The sequence below is a fragment of the Macaca mulatta genome, chromosome 13 (assembly GCF_049350105.2).
Source record: "Macaca mulatta isolate MMU2019108-1 chromosome 13, T2T-MMU8v2.0, whole genome shotgun sequence".
NCBI classification, from domain to species: domain Eukaryota; kingdom Metazoa; phylum Chordata; class Mammalia; order Primates; family Cercopithecidae; genus Macaca; species Macaca mulatta.
Genome location: NC_133418.1, coordinates 21,741,462 through 21,767,563, shown reverse-complemented (window position 1 = coordinate 21,767,563; position 26,102 = coordinate 21,741,462). Strand labels below are relative to the sequence as shown.

Genomic DNA, 26,102 nt, shown 5'->3' with positions numbered 1-26,102 from the left:
AACCCCTCTAGTAATTCAATAAGTCACAGTCCACAAAACCACAGTTTATTGTGATGATTATTGTTCCATGTTAGAATTCTGAGAATTAGCGACAGAGAAATGTCAGATATTGTGCCTCCTTAGTGTGAATTCACTATTTTTATAACATTCATCATCTTGATCTTCATCAGATAGTAAAAGAAACCACATCATCTGTTGAGGATTCGTTTTTTTCTCCCTTTATTAACCAAAGTCTTTTATTCTAGATTTATATCTGGTTTCCTTGACTTTTAACAAAAGGATTCTTAAGATGATTAATTTTGTTGAAGCCTCTGGGTTTGATTTTCTATGGTAGGGAGTGGCAGGGGTGTGGACTTTGGTTCTCACCCTTTCTTAAGCAGCACACCAACCTTCCACATGATGTTTTTTCCTGTTGGAGTAGCTGCTGAACTTGGAAACCCTCTTTTCTAGTTTATGTCAAGTGTTATAAGAACCTAGACAACAAAAAGTTCTGAGTGATTTTATAATCAAACAACACAAGCAGACACTCCTGTGAAAAGGCACCTGGATCAGCACGGCAATGGAGTAGGAAAAGATGGCCGGGATGTTACTACTGTGTGTGTATGCATGCATGCCTGTGTGTGCTTCAGGGGACTAGGAGTTATTCAAGGGCTCTGTACTGGGACCCGGGACCCGGGGAGGCATCATTGCATAGTGGCTAATGGACAACCTCTGGGGTCCAACCAATTTGGGATCCCATCCCTACTTTCCATTTAGGGGCTGTGGCTGTATGACCTTGCAAAAGGGACACAGCTTCTCTATGACGCTGTATCCCTGTTATGGGCTGAATTGTATCCTCCCAAATCTATATGTTGAAGTCCTAACCTCCAGTACCTCAGAATGTAGCTGTACTTGGAGACAAGGTCTGCAGTCGTTTGCTATGACAGCCCTAGCAAATGAATACACTCCCATTCCATATAATGGAGATGATAACACTAATAGTTACCTAACAGGACTGTAGAGAAGATTGAACAAGACCAGGCATGTAAAGCTCTCAGCAGAGGCCTGATGCAATGCATGCATTATGACCGTATGTATTACTTTCTATTGTTGCAGTAACAAATCATCACAAACTCTGTGACATAAAACAACACAGATCTACCATCTTACCATTCTGGAGGTCAGAATCACAACATGGATCTCACTATGTGAAAATCAAGGTGTTGACAGACCTGTGTTTCTTTCTGGAGACTCTAAGGGAGAATCTCTTTCCTTGTTTATCTGGGTTATTTGCAGAACTCAGTTCCAAGTGGTTGTGGGACTGAATTCTCCATTTTCTTGCTGGCTGTAGACTAAGGGCCATTCCTAGCTTCTGGAGGCCATCACATTTCTTGGCTTGTGGCTTCCTTCCCCCATCTTCAAAGCCAACAATGGTGGGTTGAACCCTACTCATCACATCTCTGACTAACTCTTCTGCTGCTCTATCTTTTTTTTATTTTTTATTTTTTTCATAGAGATGGGGTCTTGCTATGGGGTTGCCTAGACTGGCCTTGAATTCCTGGCCTCAAGGAATTCTTCTGCCTTGGCCTCCCTTGGCCCTGGGATTACAGGCAGGAGCCAGCATGACTGACCCCTCTTTTGTTTTTAATAGCTCACGTGATTCAGTTGGGCCCACTAGATAATCCAGGATAATCACTTTAGCAGCTGTTTAACAACCTTAATTCCTTCTGCAACCTTAATTCCTTTTTGCCATATAACCAGTAATCTGTAATCCTGGAACCTGTAACATCTTTATACTCAGGTTCCAGGAATTATTAGGCAGACATCTTTGTAGGGCAGCTATTCTTCCTATCATGCCATCACAATCATCATCCTCATTCAGAATGCACTGGACTTGGGTTTGAGAGCCCCCTTTCTTGAGGAAAGCCTTGCCCCAAAGGTGAAGAGAAAGACAGGGGAGAGGCTGGCTGAAATTCTCCTCCTTCAGCACTAGCCAAGAGGGAGTTTCTGGATGTTTAGGTGGTGAGATGTAGAGAGATGTGGGTCCTCGAGGTGGCTGAAATTATGCTAATCTGTGCCCTCAGACAGACTGGTTCTGACAGCATGGCCTTGCATCTCAGCTCTGAGACAGCCTGTGGAAGGAAGAGAGAATGGATGCCTCAGCCGGCATCTCTGTGTGAAAGTGGCTCAGTGGCAACACACACATGTGTCCATGTACACACACACACACACACACACACACCCCTGGGGGCTTGATTAGAAAACTGAAAGAGTTCAAAGAACTTAGATTAAGTACAGAAGATTCATAACTTTTAAATCTATAAAACATGCTTCTTTCAGTGCGATACCAATATTGCACCCCTACTGTGTGTCAGGCCCAGGGCCAGGTGCTGTCTGTGCATTAGCTCTCTTAGGATTACCCAAAGCTCTGCGAGGATTTCCCCTTTTACCAATGACAGAACTAAGGTGCAGAAAGGTGGAGGGCGAAAGCTGTTGCTCAAGGCCCTCAACTGGTAAGTGGTGGAGCCAGGCAGAGCCTTCAGTGAACACAAGGAATAGACGGCCTTACGACACAACACAGAGGACTTAGGTTAGACATGAGACTAACTTGGGGAAAAGCTTACTGCAAGGCTTTGCAATGAATTACTAGGAGCCTGTGGAATCTTCTGAATGCCATGGGAAATAGGATGGTTTCTTAATAGCCAGAAGGTGGAAGCAACACAAGTGTCCATAGAAGGATAAATGGATAAACAATGTGGTATGTCCATAAAATGGAAAACAATTAAGCTTTAAAAAGAAAAGACCTTTTGGACATATGCAACAACATGGATGAACCTTGAGGATATTATGCTGAGTGAGATAAGCCAGTCACAAAAAGACAAATACTGTGTGCTTCCACGTATTTAAGGTATCTAGAGTTGTCAAATTCATAGAGACAGAAAGTAGAATGGTGGTTGCCAGGGGCAGGCAGGGAGAGGGGAGCAGGGAGCCAATGTTTAATGGGTATGGATTTTCAAATGAGATGATGAAACTCATCATAGATGGTGGTGATGGTTACACAATAATGTGAATGTACTTCATGCCACTGAACAGTACACTTATGGTGAATTTTAGGTTACGTGTATTTTACCACAGTTAAAACAATAGGATGGTTAAATGTGGTAATTCGTGAAGGTGAGTGCTCGTCTTTAAGACAGGCTGTCATGCCCTCGGGTGCCATGTGACTTGCTGTGAATACCGATATAACTATCGTGTCATCCCCCATCCTGGTCCATGTTCCCTGATGTTCTCTTGATTGTTAGCTGGTAATTCTGCCCCTTATGCTTAGCTTTTAATGCATCACATGGTTGAGAGCTCTCCACCAGGGCTCTACTGGCTTGGGCCCCCAGGGTGGTGTTTTTGTGGGTAAGCCTGGGTTTGTGGTTTCTAAGACATTGACTAGGTTTTATGTTGCATGCCTGGGAAGAAGACCTGGGTGCTTTTTGCAAGAAAAAAGCCTTGTGCCTGATTCACAGGTGGGTGAGTTTTGAAGAGTATTAGGTATACTTAGGTATACTTAGGAATCTTAGGTAGATTGACTGCGGAATGTGTGATCCAAAAAGGAAAACAACGTGTGATCTTGTTTTTGGTGCAGATGGAAACATAAAAGAATTTGTGCTTCTCTCAAAGTTCCAGAAATTTTGAGGCACAACTTTTGGTAAATCAAAGAGGACCTTTAAGATTAGATTTTGGTGGTAGATATCTTTGGATATTGCCTCCTTTTAGCCCACTGAAGTTCTTTTCCTTCATCACTATTTTGCAGTTCTCCTAAAAGAGTTCAAGTCCAAAACTTTGTGATTGCCTCTTCCTTCTTTCTTCCCCACAGCCAGTTGGAGGTGGTAGCCATTAGTGCAGGGACTAGTAAGGTTGGGTATCCTTTTAGCTACTTTGTGCCTGTTTCTCTTTGTGTAAATTGCCTATCCACAGCCTCCTATTTTAAAAAAAGGATTATTACTGTTTTCTTATGAAATTGCTTATAAATTCTGGACACTAATTCTTTTTTTTTTTTTGAGACAGAGTCTCGCTCTGTCGCCCAGGCTGGAGTGCAGTGGCCGGATCTCAGCTCACTGCAAGCTCCGCCTCCCGGGTTCACGCCATTCTCCTGCCTCAGCCTCGCGAGTAGCTGGGACTACAGGCACCCGCCACCTCGCCCGGCTAGTTTTTTGTATTTTTTGGTAGAGACGGGGTTTCACCGTGTTAGCCAGGATGGTCTCGATCTCCTGACCTCGTGATCCGCCCGTCTCGGCCTCCCAAAGTGCTGGGATTACAGGCTTGAGCCACTGCGCCCGGCCTGGACACTAATTCTTTATTGGCACAGTGTGTTACCATTTTTTTCGTTCCAATCTGTTGTTTTCAAACTGTATTTTTACTGTTGTACATAATTGAGATATGTATGTGGTCCTTTTCTTTATAGCTGTTGCATTTCATTTCTACTCTACTCTAGATTTACCAAAATGTGATCTTACAGTTTTTTAAAATGCTTCTATAGTGTGTATTTTATGTTTGTTCTTTAATTCACTTGGAATTCATTTTTGTGTGTATAATGTGAGGTAGGAATCTAAACTTTATTTTGTCCCACATAGATACTGGATTGAATCCCCAAATTTTATTTTTATTTTTTAATTTTAGAACGAGATGTTACTCTGTCACCAGGCTGAGGTTTAGCGGCATGATCATAGCTCACTGTAGCCTCGAACTACTGGGCTCAAGCTATCCTCCTGCCTCAGCCTCCCAAGTAGTTAGGACTACAGGTGTGCATCACCGTGCCTGGTTACTGCTCATTTTTCTTATTTTTTTTTTCCTTTTTCTTGGTAGAGATGGGGTCTTTCTATGTTGTCCAGGCTGGTCTCAAACCCCTGTGCTCAAGCAATCCTACTGCCTCAGCCTCCCAAAGTGCTGGGATTACTGGTGTGAGCCACTGTGTCCCGCCAAAATTGAATTTCCCAGTGATCTGAGATCCTATCACTTTCATATTCAGTGGCCTACATACCCATATCTACACCCACACACTCTCCTAAATTATACATTATTGACTCCTCTCTTGTATTTAGTTATTTATCTAGTTTTTGATCTAGTTTTCAAGAAAAGCATTTTTTATTTTATTGAGCAACTCTACTGCTTTATTACCTCAACTTCATTTATGCTTTTTATATTTATTAATTCTACACTTCCTTGTTTTTCTTTTTGAGTTGAATGTTCTATGCATTTATTTTCACTTTCAGAATTATCTAATATTTGCATTAAAGACCACGTTTTTTTCAGAATATCTTTCTGACTGCAATTTATGGGTTTTGATATGCAGTACCCTGTGTTTGTTTTAAAATAGTTTATAATCCTTTTTGAGTTTTACTGTTTTTTAAAAGGTTGTTTTAAAGTTCTCAAATGAATTGGATTTTTGTTTCTTCTTTTGCTATTAATTTATATTTTATGAAATTGTGTTTGGTGAAGGTGCCCTGTGAGATTTCTGCTTTGAGAAACCTGCCGAGGTTTTCTTTGAAGCTGATAGTGATCAATTTTTGGACAGGTTTTTTTGGTATTTGCAATGAATGTGTATTTTCTGCTTGTTGGATACAAAGTTCTCTATTAAATAATTTCTGTTGGTAATATTTTAAAAATCTTCTAAATTATTACTTTTCTTGGGTCTATTCAATCTGTTGATTTTTGAAAGAAGTGGATTAAAATATCCATTGTGAGATGGACTCATCTATTTCTTGTCTTTCTATCAGTTTTTAAATTAAATATTTTGGGATTAGTTGTTAGCTGCATAAAGATAGACGATTTTTATATAGGTTCTACCTTTTTTAAAATTAGAAATATTTTTATTTGTCTCCTTTGATGCTTTTATCTTTGAACTCTGTTGTCTGAAATTAACATTATTGATCTGGTATCTATTTGTTAGTGTTTGTCTGCGATGCCTTTTGTTGTGTTTTGCTTTAGCCTTCTTGCATTATTTTATTTCAGGAGTGTCCCTTATTCTCAGAATTTCTGCCTTTACAGAGAAATTCAGCCTTGAATTTGTACTGGTCACCGATCTGTTAGAATTTATTTTTGCCATGTTACTTTATCTCTAAAATGCTACTGGTTCTTCTCCTTTTTGATTAAAAAAAACCAAACAACTTCTTACCTTCTGTTGGATTTTCTTCTTTTTGTTGCTTTCATTTTTATGGTTTGAAAGCAATATACCTCAATTATACATTTTTGTCTAGTGATTATTCCTAAAACTGCAATTTATACATTGACACTTATTTTCCCTATCAATGTCAATTTAATTTCATCTATATTCCTCATTGTTTACTGTATTATCTGAATAAAACAAGAAACTTAACTTTTATTTCCCCTGCCATCACCACCTCTCATTTAAGATTATATGGAATGATCATCAAGAGTATTGTCTTTTCTTGTGATTGATAGTTGTTTAGATGTAAGTATATATTACTCTTTTCTTACCACCAAAAAAAGTTCCCTGACAGTCTCTTGGATCATACCGCATTTTGCTGTAGGATATCCTTTAGTAATTCTTTCAGAGAAGGTGTCTGAATATTAAACTTCCTATTTCCTTATTAATCAGGTGTTGCTGCATTAATGCCATCTAATAATTAATACATGACTTTGTGACTTATAATGGCAAACATATATTTTCCTTGTTTGTGGATCTTTGGTCAGCTGGAATTTGTCTGCTTCTGGTTGGGCTTGGCTGGACTTAGCTCCAGCTGTAAGCTGAATTTGAGTCTGTTCCATGTGTCTGGTTCTGGGAGCAGTGGCTCCCTGGGGCATATTCTTCTCGTGGCAAATCGCAGGAGCTCGAGAGCCAGCAAAACCATGTGGACGCATCCCAATTTTTGCTCACATATCATTGGCCAAAGCAAATCACCTGGCCAAGCCCAAAATCAATGGGGTGGGGTGATGGGGTCCTATATTCGAGGGAGAAAGTGAGTAACTGGAAGCAATAATCCAATTTGCCATGACATAACTGGAAACAGTTTTCTTTTTCCTCACACTTGAATGATAGTTTGGTTGAGCATAGGATTTTATGTTCCTTTAATTTCTTTTCTTTTTCTTAAAAAATTAATCCTGTCCTCTCTTATGCCTTGAAGATTTTACTTGTTCTCTTTTTAGTAGTTTTTACTTTAAAAATTTTAAATTTCTATTCTTAAAAGAGTGTATACCTATGATTGGTATCAAATTAATTATGTCTATTTAAAGATTATCTTCTGTTTCTTCCTAATTCTTTTTCTGGATAATTTATTTTTCTATTCGTGTGTTTGAAGGTTTTTTTTTTTTGATGGATGATAGTCTTCTTTAAATACTTATGCTTTTGTTGATGTCCTTTTCAGTTTTGTATTGAAGGTTATCTGACTGATATTTTCCCTTTATTACAGTCTAATGACAGGGATGGTATGGGGCAGGCAAGGCTGTGCAGTGAGTAGGCCATCTGTGTGTTATGGTTCGAATGTGTCCCCCAAAAGAGATGTGTTGGAAACATAATCCCCAATGCAACAGTGTTGAGAGATAGAAACTTTAAGAAGTGATTATGGCATGAGGGGTCTACCCTCATGAATAGATTAATGTTGTTATTTGGGGAATGGTTTTATTATCTCAAGAGTGGGCTCTTATGAAGAGTGAGTTTGGCGCCTTCTCTCACACTCTCTCTCACTCATGTGATGGTTTCCATCTGGTTATGACACAGCAAAAAGGCCCTCACCAGATGCAGCTCCTTGATCTTGGACTTCCCAGCCTCCAGATCATGAGTGAAACAAACTTCTAGTGTTTATAAGGCAGCCAGTCTGTGGTATTTTGTTGCAGCAACACAGAATAGACAAAGACACTGTGGATGTGGGCTCAGTCACCGTCTGACCTCATCCCTCATGGTGTCTTATAAGTTTTGGATCCTTTAAGCCCCCTTTCTGGTTATCTGACCCAGGTCGGGATTGTTTCCTTTTTACTTTATTCTTGTCTCCGGAGATTTGGGATGAGAGGGAAGGAAGATTTGGGATGTGTGCTCTGGCTAGTGTCTGTTCTGATGCTTTTTTTGAGAACCCAAGAACTCAGGGGAGAGAGAATAGGAAAGGGAGTCTCTTCCTACAGCACAGGCCTTTCTCAGGCTCTGGGAAGCAGCACTGGGCAGGGGTGTAGATAAGGTTTACTCTTTCCTTCCTCTTCCTTTGGCCTCTCCCAGTGTCCGGCACCCCTGTGCTCGGGCAGGCCCAAGGGAGAAGCTGGCTATGGCTCTGGCCCTTCTCCACTGGTCTTTTCTGGCCCTAAGCACCCTCTGCCTGGTTGCCATCCACATGATGGGTCTCTTGGGAGGTACGTGTGTATTCTTTGGAGGACCCAGCAGAGGCTCCCACTGCACAGTTCCCTGATGTGGGAGATCTCCTTAGCCTCAAACTTTTCTTTTTGATGTATCCTTTATTCAATTCAGACAACGGCCTGGAATTCTCTGCCAGCTGCAAGATGCGTTCATTCACTTGCCCAACATTTGTCAAGTGCTGTTATGGGCTAGGTACTTTGTAGGGGCTTTTTAGCCAATAGAAACCTCTGTGTAGGATGATAGTGCTTACAGAATAGATGATGTGGCGTTGTTTCTGTGTGCGGAGGTGGGGAGATGGATGGACCGGTTGGAAAATGTTCTACAGAGGATATGAGTCCTAACTGAATCTTGAAAGGTGAGTGGGCAGCATAAAGGGAGAGGAGTGGGGAAAGTCAGGCTTCGAGGTAGACAGTGGGTCCACAGCCCAGTTCCAGGCAGGGAGGCAGTAAGTTCCCAAATGGTTCTGAACAGGGAGGGGAGATATGTCTCCCCTTGGTTTTGGGTTTCAGGAAGACCCAGATGGTAGGAGTAAGGAGGAGGGATTGGATGGGTCAGGTCGGATTGGATGGAGACACTGCTAAGAGGCTGTTGGGAGTTCTGAGAGCTGAAAAAAGTACCCATGAGGATGTTTATGTTTGGGAAACTGTGCATTTGTGTGCACACTTGCCACACACACACATACACAAACACCCTCATGCACAACCAGATGCAGAAGCTGCTGCTCCCAAATCATTGCTCAAACTGGTGCCAGGCTGCACTTGCCGTGGAAGGATAGAGTCCAAAGAAACAATAGCTCCTCGGGGCCAGTTTTCTTAAAAAGCTGCTTTTCTCTGAGCCCTGGGGTGAAAGCTGAGCCTGAGAAAGGAAGTAGGGCCCCAGGGTGATGTCATTGCCCACATCATTCAGTGCAAGGTGGGAAAGGGAAGCTTCAGCACAGCTCTACAGTCACCTGACAGCTCAGGGTATCTGGAGGGGGATGCCGCATTTCCAAATAACTCTTCTCACTATACATCAGCGGGAGACAGAAGTGTGGAGAGAGAGGGTGGTTTGTCTGGTCCTTACATGTGCTGCTAATGAAGTTTCAGCAACTTTGGCAAAGGTTGTTAGGAAATCAGGCTATGTGATTATTTTAGGAACCTGTCTTGCCTCTAAATGAGTGAGATTAGAAATCTGTGACCATCTATTATGTTTGTCTCCTGAAATCACACAGGTCTGTGTACCAGCTGGGCCTGATTCCAGGACCTGTGCTGTGGACTTTCAGGGCTGATTGTCAATGATGGAAGGTCCCTGGCATTGAGACTCAGAATGAAAATCGGAGTCTAGGAGAGGAGGGTTCTACATTTTGGAAATGGCATTATCCAACACACATTTAATACTAATTATAATTGGATTTAACTTCCCACAAAGCTCAGCTGAAACCCCCCTTTGCCTCCATACTATTTTTCTCATAGAAAAGCTATAATTAAGTTACCCATGACATTGTCAGATTTCATTTTGGGATGAAATGTCTCATGCTTGATTTTGGCACAGAAACACTTTCTTTTGGAAAGTGTTGTAAAATACTCTTTCAATTGCTTTCTTGTACTAAAAAGTAGAAAAAAACCTATCTTTACTCTTGTGTATTCTTCCGAAAAAGGACTTGAGTCTGTGTCTTGAGCTTAGAACTGTTCAGTATTGTTTTTTGGGGATGTAGCGGGGTTGTGGGGAGAGGGTGTTTACAAAGTAAATGCAAAAATTCTCCAGTTATCTAGAGGCCACTTTTCTAGCAGCCTTGATTGTTTGTAACACAGCCAAGAACACGAATGTAGTAAAAGCAGCTACTGAACTGCCAAAATATTATCAAAACTCCAAGAACCCAAGCTCTGGCTCACAATATATATGTCTCTTAGATGCGCCTTCCTAGTCAACTTACTCTTCATTTAGATTACAATAATATAATCCCGGTTATTTGATTTCCTTGACCCTCAGCAAGTTAGAAGTAAAGATGGAAATGAGAGCCTTCCAGAAGTAGGTACCCTGATGTCAGAGTGACAGTTGGCAGGCTGACATCAAGGCTAGGGAGAGAAGAGGTATAAAAAAAGGAAGAAGAGAGATCCACTTATTGAGCTGGACCATGAGCAGGAGACAGAAACACAGCAAAGGATGGAGGATACCCAGAGGAGTTTAGATTTTGACCCATTTAGTGACTGTGCAATACATCGAGAAAACTTTTCATCCTGTGAAATTAAATAAAGCAACTTTGAAACTTTGGGTTAAAGGAACATTCATGTTTGTGAAACTTCACCTTTCTCAAAGGCTACCGCTGAGAAGCCAATAGCCTTACAGCAGAGGTGAGCAAAGTCTCTGCGGGTCTGCTGTTGGGTAGCCGTGGAAGCTGAGCGCAGTGCCTGGTACAAAGTGGCATCAAAAATAAATGCCAGCTCTTCCAGTTCCAGAATCAGATGGCATAGACTCAGTTTCCCCTCTCCAAATATATCTAAATCCCCTGGAAATTATTCAACAGACAGTTATAAAAGGACCCTAAAAACTGAAAAGAAGGAGGATTTGGTATGGGCTTCAGGACTTGAGGAATGATGATGAGGTGAGTTCTTGGGTTTTCTTTATATCTCTCAGATTGGGTACAGGAGGGATCTGCAACCTGGGACCGACAACAGACATAGATTAAAAACAAACAGACAAAAGAAGCCTGATCTCCCTGGCCAAAGGACTAGAGAAAGGAAAGCCCACCAGAGACCTAGTGGGGACCTCCAGCCTCAGGTCTGTAACCAGGTTCCCTGGGGGTGGTCTGATCTGTTTGGAGGAGGAGAAATGAAGCCTTGATCAGTCCAGGCCCCACTCACAAGAAGCCCAGATCCATTGGCGATCCCATCTGCACATAGTGGCAGCAGCCAGGCGACCTGTGTCGGTGTGAAACTAAAGAAAATATTAGAACTAATGGCCGAAAACTTCCCAAGTTCGGCAAAATACATAAATCTTCAGATTCCTGAACCTAATAAAATCCCAAATAGGATAAACCAAAGAAATCTACACCCAGACACATCATAGCCAAACTTATGAAAACTAAAGACAAAGAAAAAATCTTCAAAATAGCCAGACAGAGGCTGGGCGTGGGGGCCCACGCCTGTAAGCCCAGCACTTTGGGAGGCTGAGGTGAGTGGATCACCTGAGGTCAGGAGTTTGAGACCAGCCTGGCTAATATGGTGAAACCCCATCCCTACTAAATCATAATAAAAAAATTAGCTGGGCGTGGTGGCCCGTGCCTGTAGTCCCAGCTACTTGGGAGGCTGAGACAGGAGAATCGCTAGAACCCAGGAGGCAGAGGTTGCAGTGAGCTGAGATTGCACCACTGCACTCCAGCCTGGGTGACAGAGCAAGACTCCGTCTTAAAAGAAAAAAAAAATAGTCAGAGAGAAGTGATACATTATCTATATAAGAACACCAGTTTTACTGACAGTGGATTTCTCATTTGAAACCATGGCTATCTGAACGAAGTGGAACAATGTTTTTCAAGTGCTGAAAGAAAAGAACAGCCCCAATTCACATATCCAGTGAAACTATGCTTCAGGGTTGAAAGAGAAATAAACACCTTCACAGAGGAAGAAAAACTAAGATAATTTATTGCTAGCATAGCTACCCTTAAAGAATGTCTAAGGAAGCTCTCCATACAGAAAGAAAATGATAGAAGAAAAAGGCTAGAACCTTCTGAAAGGAACAAACAAACAACAACAACAACAACAAAACAATGGAATGGATAGAATTAGAAGTAAATGGACTGTCCTTCATCTCATGAATTTCTTTGATTATATTTTATGGTTTTATGGTTGAAGCAAAAGCTGTAACACCATTTGATGTAGTGCTCAATGTCTGCAGAGAATACTTTTAAGGGGATTACATTTAATAAGCAGAGACAATAAAAGGATCTAAATGAAAGTAAGATTTCTACACTTCACTTGTGTTATTGATTTTCTGCATTGTCTTTATTTTAATGTCATTGATTTCTGTTCTTCTATTTACTATTTCTTTTTTTTTCTGTTTGTTTTGAGCATATTCATTTTATTTATTTTTTTGAGGTGAAGTCTTGCTCTTGTTACCCAGGCTGGAGTGCAGTGGTTTGATCTTGGCTCACTGCAACCTCTGCCTCCCGGGTTCAAGCCATTCTTCTGTCTCAGCCTCCTGAGTAGCTGGGATTACAGGCATGCACCACCATGCCTGGCTAATTTTTATATTTTTGGTAGAGATGGGGTTTCACCATGTTGGCCAGGCTGGTCTTGAACTCCTGACCTCATGTGATCTGCCCTCCTCGGCCTCCCAAAGTTCTGGGGTTACAGGCGTGAGCCACCATACCTGGACTGTTTTGAGTATATTTTGTTCTTTTTTTCCCTAGGTTCCTTAGGTAGAAGTTTAGGTTCACTTGAGACTTTCTTTCTTCCAATGTATACATTTAATGCTATGAATATCCCCCTCAGTACAGCTTTAACTGTGTCTCACGACTTTTGATATGTTGTATTTTCATTATCATTCAGTTGAATGTATTTTTTAAAAAACTCTTGAGACTTCTTCTTTGACCTATGGATAATTTAGAAATATGTTGTTTAGTTTCCAGGTGTTTTGAGATTTTTCTTATTGATGTCTAATTTTATTCCATTGTGGCTGGAGAACACACTGTATGATTTCAATTCTCGTGAATTTGTTGAAGTTTGTTTGGCTCAGGATAGTCTGTCTTGGTATAAGCTCTGTAGGCAACTCTAAAGAATGTATATTCTGCTGTTGTTGGGTGGATTGTTCTATAAATGTTGATTAGATCCTGTTGGTCGATGGTATTGTTCCATTCTTCTATACCCTTGCCAATGTTCTGTCTGGTTATTCTATCAACTGTTGAGAGGGAGGTATTGAAGTCTCCAGCAGTAATTGTGGATTGATCTATTTCTCCTTTCAGTTCCATCGGTTTTTGTTTTGCCTATTTTGCAGCTCTGTTGTAGCATATACATTTATGATTGTTAAATCATTTGGTGGATTGTTTCTTTTATCATTATACCATGTCCCTCTGTCCCTCTGGGTCTCTGATAATTTTCTTTGCTCTGAAGTCTACTTTATCTGAGATATACAATATATATATAATCTCAATTTGTTTACCTTCAACCTGCCTATATTATTATGTTTCAAATTGATTTTTATAGCTATTATAAAGTTGGATCATGTTTTTTTAACCCACTGTGCCAATCTCTGTATTTTAATTGTCATATTGTAACCATTTACACTTAATGTAATTATTGATATGACTTAAATCTGACTTTTTTTCTCTCTTCTCTTTGTTTGCATTTTTCTCTCTTTTCCTTTCTTTCCTGTGGGTTATTTAAACATTTTTTAAGAATGTAGTGTTGGTTTACCTATGGCATTTTTGAATGTCCCTATATTAGTCTGTTCTCATGCTCCTAATAAAGACATACCTGAGACTGGGTAATTTATAAAGGAAAGGGGATTAATTGACTCACAGTTCCACATGGCTGGGGAGGCCTCATAATCATAGCATATGGTGAATGAGGAGCAAAGTCATGTCTTATATGGCAGCAGGCAAGAGATAACTTGTGTAGGGGAACTCCCCTTTATAAAACCATAAGATTCATGAGACTTATTCACTATCATTAGAACAGCACAGGAAAGACCTGCCCCCATGATTCAATTACCTCCCACAACACATGGGAATTATGGGAACTGCAATTCAAGATGAGATTTGGGTGGGCACACAGTCAAACCATATCAGTCCCTCTTTGCATGGCATTTTAGTTGCTGTAGGTATTACATTATATGTTCATAATTTATCACAGTCTACAGGTGTCGGTATTTTACCAATTTTAGTGAAGCATAGAAATCTTATTTGCCTTCCTGACCCCTTACTATCCTCATTTATAATATAATTGTTTTAAATATTTCTACTACATAATTAGAGCTATATCAGAGGGTGCCATAATTTAGAAATGTCAAACATAATTTAGAAAACTTAAGAGTCTTAAGGAAAGTGATATGATTTGGCTACGTGTTCTCACCCAGATCTTATCTCAAATTATAATCCCCATGTATTGAGGGAGGGACCTGGTGAGAGGTAATTGGATCATGGGGCAGTTTTCTCCAAGCTCTTCTCATGACAGTGAGTCCTCATGAGGTCTGATGGTTTAAAAGTCTGTGGCTTTTTTGCATTCTCTCTTTTGGTCCTGTTTTGCCGTGGTAAGATGCTTGTTCCCCCTTTGCTTTCTGCCATGACTGAAAGTGTCCTGAGGCCTCCCCAGCCATGTGGAACTGTGAGTCAATTAAACCTCTTTTAATTATAAATTATCCAGTCTCAGGTATGACTTTACAGCAGTGTGAAAACCGACTAATATATAAAGTGTATTGTACTTATCCACATTTGTGTTTGCTGTTTTCTTCCTTCCTTTCTGATTATCCAAGGTCTGATTTTCTTCTTTTGTCATTTCTTTTGTATTTATAGAACTTCTTTTAGACTTTCTTTTATTATAGGTCTATTTGCTACAAATTCTCTTAGTTTTCTTTCATTTGAGAATGTCTTAATTTCCCCTTAATTTCTGATATTTTTGTTAGATATAGGATTCTGAGTGGATAGTTATTTTCTTTCAACACTTGAAAAATATGCCATTTCCTTCTAGAGTCCATGGTTTCTGATGAGAAATATGCTGTTATCTGAATTGGTTTTTATCTGTAGGTAAGGTGTCCTTTCTCTCTTACTGTTTTAGGTTTTTTCCTTTGTTTTAATTTTCAGAAGTGTGATTATGATAGATTTTTGCATAGATTTATTTGGTTTGACCCTGTTTTTGGTTTTCTCAGCTTGCTGAATCTTTAGGTATTGCCAAATTTGGAAGGTTTTAGTCATTATTTCCTTTACCAGTTTGTCAGCCCTGTGCCCTTTCTCCTCTCCTTCAAGAACTCTGATAATACAAAAGACGTATCTTTTGTTACAGTCTCGCAAATCCCTATGGCTCTGTTTATCATTCTTTTTCAGTCTGCTTTCTCTCTGTTGGTCAGACTGAGTAATATCTATTGTTCTATGTTCCAGCTCACTGATTCTTCCCTGTCCCCTCCATTCTGCTGCTAAGCCACCCACTGAGCCTGTTATTTTAATTATTGTATTTTTCACTTCTAAAATTTCAATTTGGTTCTTTTCTTTGTATATCTTCTTTTTCTTTGCTGAGAGTTTCAGTTTATTTGCTGAGAGTTTCAATTTTTTTTATTGGTTTCTGGTGTGCTTATAATTGTTCATTGAAGCATTTTTATGACAGCTACTTTAGAATCTTTGTCAGATAATCTAACATCTCTGTTCTTTCAGGGTTGGTATCTACTGATACCTCCCTGGCTGAAAAAGATGTGAGTGACTCATTTCTGCTCTCCATGCAGCCTCAACTGACACCACTGATATGGGGTGTGGGCCTTCTTACACTGGGCTGTGGTGAAATCCTGGTTCTCCATTCCCCTTTGAGACTACACTAGCAGAGATAGGGAGGCCTTATAACTCTGAGTTAGGGGTGAAAATCCAGACTGACCAGGTGGTCCCTAAAGGCACCATGTAGTGAAGGGAGATGCTTGTTACTGCTTGGTAGGAATAGAAGTCCTGGTTCTCTACTCAGCTTTCTCTGACACCACCTGACAGGTGATTGGGACACATTCCTGCAAGTTTAGGCTCCCACTTGACCTTGGCTGGTGTGAGTAGTGGCTGAGCCAGAGTTTTTCTTTGGTGTTTGGCTGGAGTAGGATGATTATTGTCTGAAAGTTTTCTGTCTTGCTAGGCTGACTTTTGTTGTCCCTTTGACTGTGGGGAGCAGGATTTTGTCAGGGCTATTTTTGTCTGTGCCCACTGGTGTTTGCAGTTTGCTGGCTTGTTCAGCTCCAACTCTGGCATATGTGAGACAAAGCATTAACTTGGAACTCCTTATCATTTTGTGACTTGTGTATTGGGGTTCTAGCCTTCTGTCTGCCTTCTCTCCACCTCTCAGAATCTTCTTCCCTAGTTATTGATTTTACATATAATGTCCAGGGTTTTTAGTTGTACTTTCCAGGAGGAATAGGGAAAAGTACATCTCCTTCATCTTCTCATAAGCTCAAATTCTGGCATCACATTTTAAATTATAAGAAACATGCTCATTTTTACTAACTTGTCATAGATTCTGGCCTGATGGATTATAATGTTGAAAACATGAATAAGATCCAAAGACAACAAAAGCCTCATCAAAGGGACTGTGTTCTATATACCATGCACCAAGTGTGCTGATTTTTACAACTGTGACTCGCTTCTGTGAGCAAATCTTGTAATTGGAACCCTCACTGTAGCTTTCTTCTTAGAAATCCATGTTGAGAAATGCACTGATATGCTGGGCTTAAGTGAGATTAGCATCTGAACATGTTGCTTAACATAGCTAGTATTTCCACACAAACTCATAGCTACTATTTCCACACAAACTGTGATTTATATCAGGAAATGGGCTCTTGACAGTTCTTAAAGAAACACAACCAGTTAATTCGTGGCAAACACATATTTGGCAGACTTGGGTTATTGGATCAGGAAAAATAATTTCTTAAAAACAGTAGGTGCCCCCATTAAAAAGTAGGCAAAGGACATGAACAGACACTTCTCAAAAGAAGACATTCATGCAGCCAACAAACATATGACGAAAAGCTCAACATCACTGATCATTAGAGAAATGCAAATCAAAACTACAGTGAGATACCATCTCATACCAATCAGAATGGCGATTATTAAAAAGTCAAGAAACAGCAGATGCTGGCAAGGCTGTGAAGAAAAAGGAATGCTTCCACACTGTTGGTGAGAGTGTAAGTTAGTTCAACCATTATTTAAGACAATGTGGCAATTCCTCAGAGATCTAGAAGCAGAAATACCATTTGATCCAGCAACATCCAGCAATCCCATTATTGGGCATATACCCAAAGGAATATACATCATTCTATTATAAAGATTCTTGTATGTGTATGTTAATTGCGACACTGTTCACAATAGCAAAGTTATGGAATCAACCCAAATGCCCATCAACAGTAGACTGGATAAAGAAAAGGTGGTACATGTACACCATGGAATACTGTGGCAGCCATAAAAAGGAATGAGATCATGTCCTTTGCAGGGACATGGATGGAACTGGGAGCCATTATCCTTAGCAAACTAAGGCAGGAACAGAAAACCAAACACTGCATGTTCTCACTTATAAGTGGGAGCTAAACAATGAGAACACATGGACACATGGTGGGGAAGCAACACACATTGGGGCCTATCGGAAGGTGCATGGGAGGGAAAGCATCAGGAAGAACAGCTATTGGGTAATGGGTTTAATACCTACCTGATGGGTTGATCTGTGCAGCAAACTACCATGGCACATGTATGTAACAAATCTGTAAATCCCGCACATGAACCCTGGAACTTAAAATAAAAGTTGATTAAAAAAAAATAGTAGGTGCGTGATTGTGCCTGCTGCAGTCCAGCCTACGTAACACAGGGAGACCTGTTTCTAAACATAAATAAATAAATAGTAGGTGTAACAGGTGTGAGAAGGCTGGAAGGTGCTGGAAGATGAGACACAATGCTTGGTTTCTGATCCAAGCATTCAGTGTCTGGTGGGAGAGAGAAATACAAAGAAATGATCCCGGGGCGGTGGTATAGTAGGGAAGAGACTCCTTGAGACACCACAGAGGGAGAAGCAAACTGCCGGGGAGGATAGTGAGGCACAGATAGACTTGGTATGGCCTCATAGTGAAGTGAGAAGCAGCTTCAGAGCTGAAATTGTGCAGGCGATGATGGGATGCAGGGAGCAGCATGCAGAGTCTTGGAGGAAGATCCATTACTGCTGAAGGAGAGAGTGGATGTGGGGCAGCATCAGAAGACAAGACTGGAAGAATAGGCAGAGACAGATTTCAAGAGATCTGGATGCCATGAACTGCAGAAAGCATTTTTTTTTTTTTGAAGAAAAAGTTGGCTTTGAAGGGAAAAGGCTTTTTAGGCCTTGTTTTGGTACCTCTGCAATAGTTAAAAATGCAAAGGCAGACTAGAAAGATGAAGAAATGGGAAATTGTGACATGTGGAAGAAACAAAGGTGCTACCCTCCGAAGGCATGGCTGAGCCTAGGAAATGGGAGGGCGGGGCAGGTGGAAGGTGTTTGCACAGATGATGGGGAATGTTTCGTGGAAGAAGTGTCTTTCTGATGTCATTGGGTAATCCCGAGGCGTAGACCAGACCCACGGGGGAGCCATGGCCAGGCTGATTTGTCTTTGCCACAGGAATGTTTCCACGCAGCTATGCACGGATGCCATGGCTGCCTATGAAGGAGTGAGCTCCCTGTTCCTGGAACGTGTTGTCCAGTGTGTTGGACGTACTGGCCGGCCAACAACTGAGCTAGTGAAATTTGAGAATTTCAGCTTCCAGTGGGCCATTGGATGAGACAGTTTCCTGGGTCCCTTTTAGGTCTGAGGATCTGTGATTCATATTTACTAATAGACTGGGTGGAAATCATGTTGGGATCAAAGTGTGAAACATTCGATTCTAACACAATCCACTCAGAGAAATGGAAACTTTGCAGTTTTCATTATTTATGTGTTCTGTGAGGATCTTTCTCAGTGCAAGGCACTTCTGTAAGCCTTTGTCAGAATTTTCAGCCCTTCCACAATTGGTATGATTCCTTCAGAGCTGAAATGTGAACCTGCTATGGGCTTAGCTGGGAAAATGTGTCCTCCCTGTGAATCTAGATTGGACCATGTCCCCAGATGTGCCCCAGAATCAAACTTGCTCCAAGTTGGGGTCATTTGACCCAGGACCATTCTAAACCACTGCAGATTCAATATTTTCAGAGTTAAGAGGGAGCTCAGCCAGCCACGGGGAGAGAACAGAGCCATACACACATCGGGCAGGAATGGTGTTCTTGCTTTCACTGGCTGTATTCTCAAATATGCGTTCTTCTTCTCGTTCCCTTCTCCTACCCATCTGTGGAGCTGAGTAATAATAATAATAGCCAATATATTGGACATTTGTAGTATTAATATGTGACACATATTTAATCTCCTCAACAACTCTAGAAGTAGAAGGTTTTTGTTTTTGTTTTTGTTTTTCTTGCGATGGAGTTTCACTCTTGTTGCCCAGGCTGGAGTGCAAATGTAATCTCGGCTTACTGCAACCTCTGTCTCCTGGGTCAAGCAATTCTGCCTCAGCCTCCCAAATAACTGGGATTACAAGCATGCACTACCACACCTGGCTAATTTTGTGTTTTTAGTAGAGACGGGGTTTCTCCATGTTGGTCAGGCTGGTCTTGAACTCCCGACTTCAGATGATCCACCCACCTCGGCCTCCCAAAGTGCTGGGATTACAGGCATGAGCCACCATGCCTGGCCAGAAGTAGAAGTTTTTTATCTCCACTTAGAAGAAACTGAAGGCCAGAGTGATTAGAACTTGCCCAAGTTTGCGGAGCTGGATGGAGCCGCTGACTCTGGCTCCTGATCCTGAAGTATTCAAGAGTCCCGTGTACGACCACATTTGATCTCTTTTAAAGGTTCAGTCAGTGATCTTTTTCCTCATGAAAGGGAATAGAGGGTCCTCATTTTCCTCTCCACTACCAATATGCATAGAAATGTTATGAGACTGTGTCTATGAAAAACATTCCATCATAAATGTGAAGCACAAAGAAATAGAAATCATTCTATTATAAAGATACATGCATGCGTATGTTCATTGTAGCACTATTTTCACACACTGACCATGCCCATGAAACCACCACCAAGATCAAGACTCAGAGCACAACCAGCTCCCCGAATGCCCTGCCATACCCGTGGCTTCCATCACCATTGCTCAGCTTTGCTGTCCTTGACCTCCTTCTATGGGTCATGCCTCGTGTCCTCTTTTGTATCTGGCTGCTTTTGCTCAGCATTTGTAAAAGCCATCCAGTGGTGTTCTGGTCAGTTGGTTCACAGAAGACAAAAAACAAAACCAACCAAAAAAAATCCAAAAACAAAACAAGACCTCATTTTTAGCATTTACCAATGTCCACACCTCCACCATGGCTGATGGCAAGCTACCAATGATTTAAATTCCAGACTATTTCATGATCAAGTCTTGTGAGCTGATATGGGCCAGCCCTGCCATCTGCAGGACTCGTTCACCTGCTGACGTGTGGTTGCATGTCTTGCATTTTCAGTGTCCCAAGTGTACAGATATGTGGGCTCTTTTTATTGTGGCCTTTGGGCAAGTCACTGGTTTTGAAAGCAGCCTCTTTGGGAAATTTCATTTCTGTAGCTCTGCGATGCTGTTGCAGAGATGCGAACACTGGCACCAGAAACCTGCGGTCCTGGTCTTGTCTCTACCAGTAACCCTCTTGACTCCCATACTCAACCTCATCCATACAGATGGGAAGCCGCATACCTCCTCACAGGCTTGTGAGGTCACTTACCACTCATTGGGTGCTTCATAAAGGTTTCCTCCCTCCCTTTCTCTCTCTTTTTCATCTTAGAGAAGGTGACTGTACCTTGAGTGAAGTTGTATGGAGATGTAGGAATCCATGTGCCTCCACTGATCTTTGGAGTATTTTGCTCTGACACCCAGAGCCTCTGCAGGATCCTCTGAAGGGAAGGAAAGGAAGGAGGGAGGAAGGAGAGAAGGATGAAAGGAGGAGTGGAAGGTGGGAAAGGAGAGAAGGAAGGAAGAGAAGGAAGCGAAGGAAGCGAAGGAAGAGAAGGAAGAGAGGGAGGGAAGGAAGTGAAGGAAGCGAAGGAAGAGAAGGAAGAGAGGGAGGGAAGGAAGGAAGGAAGAGAAGGAAGAGAAGGAAGGAAGGAAGAGAAGGAAGGAAGGAAGAGAAGGAAGGAAGGAAGGAAGGAAGGAAGGAAGGAAGGAAGGAAGGAAGGAAGGAAGGAAGTTGAGCCTATCAGTTCTATCCCTGTGAGCCTGGAAGAAGAGTTCTGTTGACAGATGGACCGTTAGAATTGGCTGCCTGTGATGGACCCAGAAGACCTACTCACACATGGAAATGATGTTCTTTTTGCACCAGAGTCTCCTTGTTCCTGAATACAGTCAGTCATGTGTCACTTAATAATGGGGATACATTCTGAGAAATGCATCGTTAGGTGATGTCGTCCTTTTGTGAACATCACAGGGTGTACTTACACAAGCTTAGATGGCATAGCCTACTACACACCTAGGTGTATGGTGTAGCCAATTGTTCTTAGGTTAAAACCTGTACAGCATGTTACTCTGCTGAATACTGCAGGCAACTGTAACACAATGGCAAGAATTTGTGTATCTAAACCTTAAAAAGACACAGGAAAAACACAGTATGAAAGATTAAAAATGGCACACCTGTGTAGGGCACTTCCCATGAATGGAGCTTGCAGGATTGGAAGTTTCTCTGGGTGAGTCGGTGAGTGGGTGGTGAGAGAATATGAATGAGAGAATTAGGACATTGCTGTACACTGCTGTAGACTTTGGAAACACTGTACTCTCAGGCTAAATTTATTTCAACATTTTTTTCTTTAATAATAAATTAACATTAGCTTAATGTAATATTTTTACTTTATAGATCTTTTCATTTTTAAAATTTTTTGCTCTTTTCTAATAACAGCTTAAAACACAAACACATTTTACAGCTATACAAAAATATTTTCTTTCTGTATGTTCCTATTGAACAAGTGTTTTTTCTGTTGTAGTTTTTTTTTTTTTTTTTTTAACATTTTACACGTTTTTGTTCAAAACTAAGACACAAACACATACATTAGCCCGAGCCTCTGCAGGATCAGGATCGTCACTATCACTGCCTTCTTGTCCACATCTTGTGCTGCTGGAGGGACATCGGGGCAATAAGACGCATGGAGCTGTCATCTCCTAGGATAACAGTACCTTCTTCTGGATACCTCCTGAGGGACCTTCCTGAGGCTGTTTTACAGGTAACTATTTTTTCCTAAGTAGGAATACACTCTAAAATAACCATTAAAAATATAGTAGTAAATACATAAGCCAGCAATCTAATTGTTTATTATTATTATCAAATATTATGTATTGTATGAAATTGTGCTATTCTTTTACAGGCCTGGCAGTGCAGGAGGTATGTTGACATCAGCACCACCACAAACATGTGGGTCATGCATTGTGCTATAATGTTATGTGCTATGGCTGGAAGAAGTCCCTGTGAGCCTGGAAGAAGAGTTCTGTCGACAGATGGACCACTTTGAATTGGCTGCCTGTGATGGACCCAGAAGACCTACTTACACAAGGAAATGACATTCTTTTTGCACCGGAGCCTCCTTGTTCCTGAATACAGTCAAGTGTCACTGTATTTGCGACATGTGGAAGAAACAAAGGTGCTACCCTCCAGAGGCATGACTGAGCCTAGGAAATGGGAGGGTGGGGCAGGTGGAAGCTGTTTGCACCTTCTCCCAATTACTTAACAACGGGGATGCGTTCTGAGAAATGCATCATTAGGTGGTTTCGTCATTGTGTGAACATCATAGGATGTACTTACACAAGCTTAGATGGTATAAGCCCTGCCACTTGGTGATAGGAATTATTCGGCTCCTTTATAATCTGAGGGAGTCACTGTGGTGTATATAATCTGTCATTGACCAAAATGTTGTTCTGACCATAGATCCTCACAACCCAGGTGTCCTCTGGAGAGATGTCCCATCGTTGGGGGTTTGTGAAAGGAGACTGGAGAAAGGCAGTCAAGAGACCAAAGAATGACAGTCTGTGAAGACATTTTTCAGGGTGAAGAGAAAGTAAAGACTTGGCTGCAGAGGGGGACCCAGGGCCTTTGCAGCCAGGAGCCTGAGGCCTCAGCAAGGCAGACAGTGCCTGCTGACCCTGCGTTGCGTGCCTCCACCAGCAGGAGCTCCTCCTGGAAGCGGGGTGGGGAACATCTTCCATAGAGTTGGCTCAAGGGCACTTTCTCTCTGCCACAGGCTGGAGAGTCATCTCCTGCTCTCTCAACTGTGAAAACATGCTGATGTGGCCAAGGGAAACAAAATGCCCCTCCCTGCCTGCGAGTTCAATCCATGTCCCTTTAACAGCTGGCCGAGATGGAGAATAGCATCTCCTTCCAAACCAATGACTGTTTTTTTTGGATCCCCCTCCAGCACCCCAATCCCAGGACTCGGGGCTTCCTGGTGAAAGCTGCTGATTTTTGTGACCTCTTGGATGGATGCCTTGTGTCCCAAGGGCAAAGACCACGCTCAGATCCCTGGCTGGGGCCTCACTTCTTGGCCGCCTGTCTGCAGCTCATGCTGCTGCCGCCTCCCCAGGGCTTTTTGGAGGATAATCTAGAAAGACTCAGCCTGGTATGCATAGGGAACGGAAAAACTAATGATTCTGGAACTGGCTGGATCTAATTTAAAATCCTGGCTCCACAACATGCTGGCTGGGTGACTGTGGGCAGAGGCTCCCTCCCATGTGTCAGGCACCCTATAACTTCTCCAAGAGCCCTGCAGATTCAGAATATCAACCCCACTGGGTTGGGGGAGGCGGAAGAGCTGCCCAGGCTACCCAGCCAAGGCAAGACCAAGCTGGATTTGAGCCCTTGCTGTTCTGACCACAAAGCCACCCTCTGTTGTCCACATGACACTCTAGTGCCACAGGCTGGGAGTGCCCCAGGAGCACTGGAGTTCCTGTAGGTCCCATAGCTCTTCCTGTGGGTGGGGGTGAGGAGTGCACAGGAAACTTCCTGCCTGGAGAAGGTGCATGCACATGTGCCTAAGGTGTGCATTCTACTCATGGGTGGCACATTTATTTAACTATTCCTTTACAGTCAGACATGGCAATCACTTCCAGTTGTTTACTATTCATCAGCAAAGCTGTGTAAAATATTCAAAATCCCAAGTCTTTTCTCCATTCCTACTTCCTTATGAGACATACCTGGAAGCCGAATCACTGTGTCTCTGTATGAAAAATTCAGGCCTTAAATAAAATACCTGTTGTTAAATTGCCATCAATAAGGGCTCTGGTGGGACTTATACTCCCCCTACTCAGACACTTTTTCCCTGTAGCTGGAGGCTGTTTGTGAGTTAAGGTCAAGGCTATGTTGTTTTGATCTTTGGTTAAGACTGACAAAATACCCAGTGTGTGTATGTGCGTGCGTATGGGGGGAGGGGAGGGCTGCAAAATCAATTTCTACTACAAAAGGGCACCCTCAGTGCCCTCTCCTCTGTTTTCCCAATCTATTGTTTAAATCCCATGGTGCATAGGCAAATGCACAGAGAATGTAAGGAAATGAAAAAAAACCAAACCAAAACAAAACAAAAAAAACAGAGAGGAAAAAGTAAAAAGAAGAATCTTGCCTGGGATAGTGAGTATATAAGAGGTTTTCTTTTTCTAGTCAAAATTTTTTTTTAGTAAAAATGGGAGGGGAGGGAGAGGATATCCTTAGCCAGACTATGAACCCAACTCTCTTAGATGTTAGACACTTGGGAAGAGACAGGCCCTGTCAATTAATTTTTAAGGTAAAAAATATGCAAATCCTTTTGTTCTACCTGGTAACTGAAGTCCAAGTGTGGTCTGTCTATCCTCTGGCAAGGCAGGCTGCTGACTTTTCTCTCTGGCTGTGCACCTGTGTGCAGGTGCCTCTCAGGTGTCATGCACTGAAGTGAAGTTACTCTGACCCAGCCTCTGAAGAGGACAAAGTGGCTCTGATGCTGCTCCAGTGAACACTCCGTCGGCCGAAGCACGGATGCTCAGGCTCTGGCTGACCAGGGCAAGCGTGGGATAAGAAAGAGCAGCCGTATCTGGATGTGCAGGCCAATGATGCCCAGTAAGGCTGCATTCCTCAAACCCCAGGGACAGGGAGCCATGGACTCCACCTGGTGACCTTCAGATTCTGCCCTGCACTTAGCACAGTATGCGGGGAGGGCAGATTTCATCTTCATTTTACTTCTGGCCTCCTCAGTCACTGGGAATGGTGATGCCAGGACTTGACTGTAATTGGAGATAGGCCCTTTAAAGAAGTAATTAAGTTAAAATGAAGCTGGTAGGATGGACCCTGATCCAAACTGATGGGAGCTCTTATAAAAAGAGGAAATTTGGATGAAGAAGAAATACCAAGAGGTCTTGTTCGTAGAGGGACAACCACGTGGAGAGACAGCGAGAGGGCAGCCATCTGCAAGCCAAGGCGAGAAGCCTCAGCAGAAACCAATCCTACTGACACCTTGATCAGGACTTTGAGCCTCTAGAATTGTGAGACATAAATTTCTGTTAAGCCACTCAATTCATGGTATTTTGTTTTGGCCATCCTAGCAAACTAATACAACTATCCTCTCTCATCTCACACACGATTTAATAAAATTGGAGTGATTCTGCATTCCAGTTCTGTATCATGCTTTATTCACTTTACCTCTGCATTGCCAGCCCTTTCCTGTGTTCATGGTTCCCTGCGAACAGGAGGATAAGGTTTGAATGCCACAGCCCAGCACTCATGATCATCCATGGACAGCCCTTCTCCTACCCAGCCATGCTGATTTGCTCTCTGTTTCCCAAATTCTCTCCATCTTTTCCGCTCCTGCCAGCCCCTGGCATCCATTAAAAGTGATTTTCCCTACTGTCATTCAGAGCGTGGCTCATACTGAAACCTGTCTTGCCATGTATCCCTCGTCATGGCAGGGCATTTATAAATCAACCTGTGTCTCCAGCATTTACCATACTCCCTTGTAACACATGTTACGTCTTCACCCAGTCTTAGGAGACGGTGATTATTTTAAAAGGAGGATTGAGAATTGTTAGCCTGTGCTGGCATTGCTATAAATAAAT

At 42.1% G+C, this 26,102-nt stretch overlaps 1 long non-coding RNA gene across 2 annotated transcripts in view; it reads left to right on the top strand.

Annotated features, from left to right (window-relative positions):
• The window catches only part of LOC114671907 (uncharacterized), a 41,116-nt gene extending 15,462 nt beyond the window's left edge, over window positions 1-25,654 (top strand). For both annotated transcript variants that reach the window (XR_013402639.1, XR_013402638.1), the window contains exons 3-5: window positions 22,072-22,258; window positions 22,400-22,672; window positions 22,957-25,654. This is a non-coding gene — a long non-coding RNA (uncharacterized LOC114671907). The remainder of the gene's footprint in view (window positions 1-22,071; window positions 22,259-22,399; window positions 22,673-22,956) is intronic.
• Window positions 25,655-26,102: the final 448 nt, after the last annotated feature.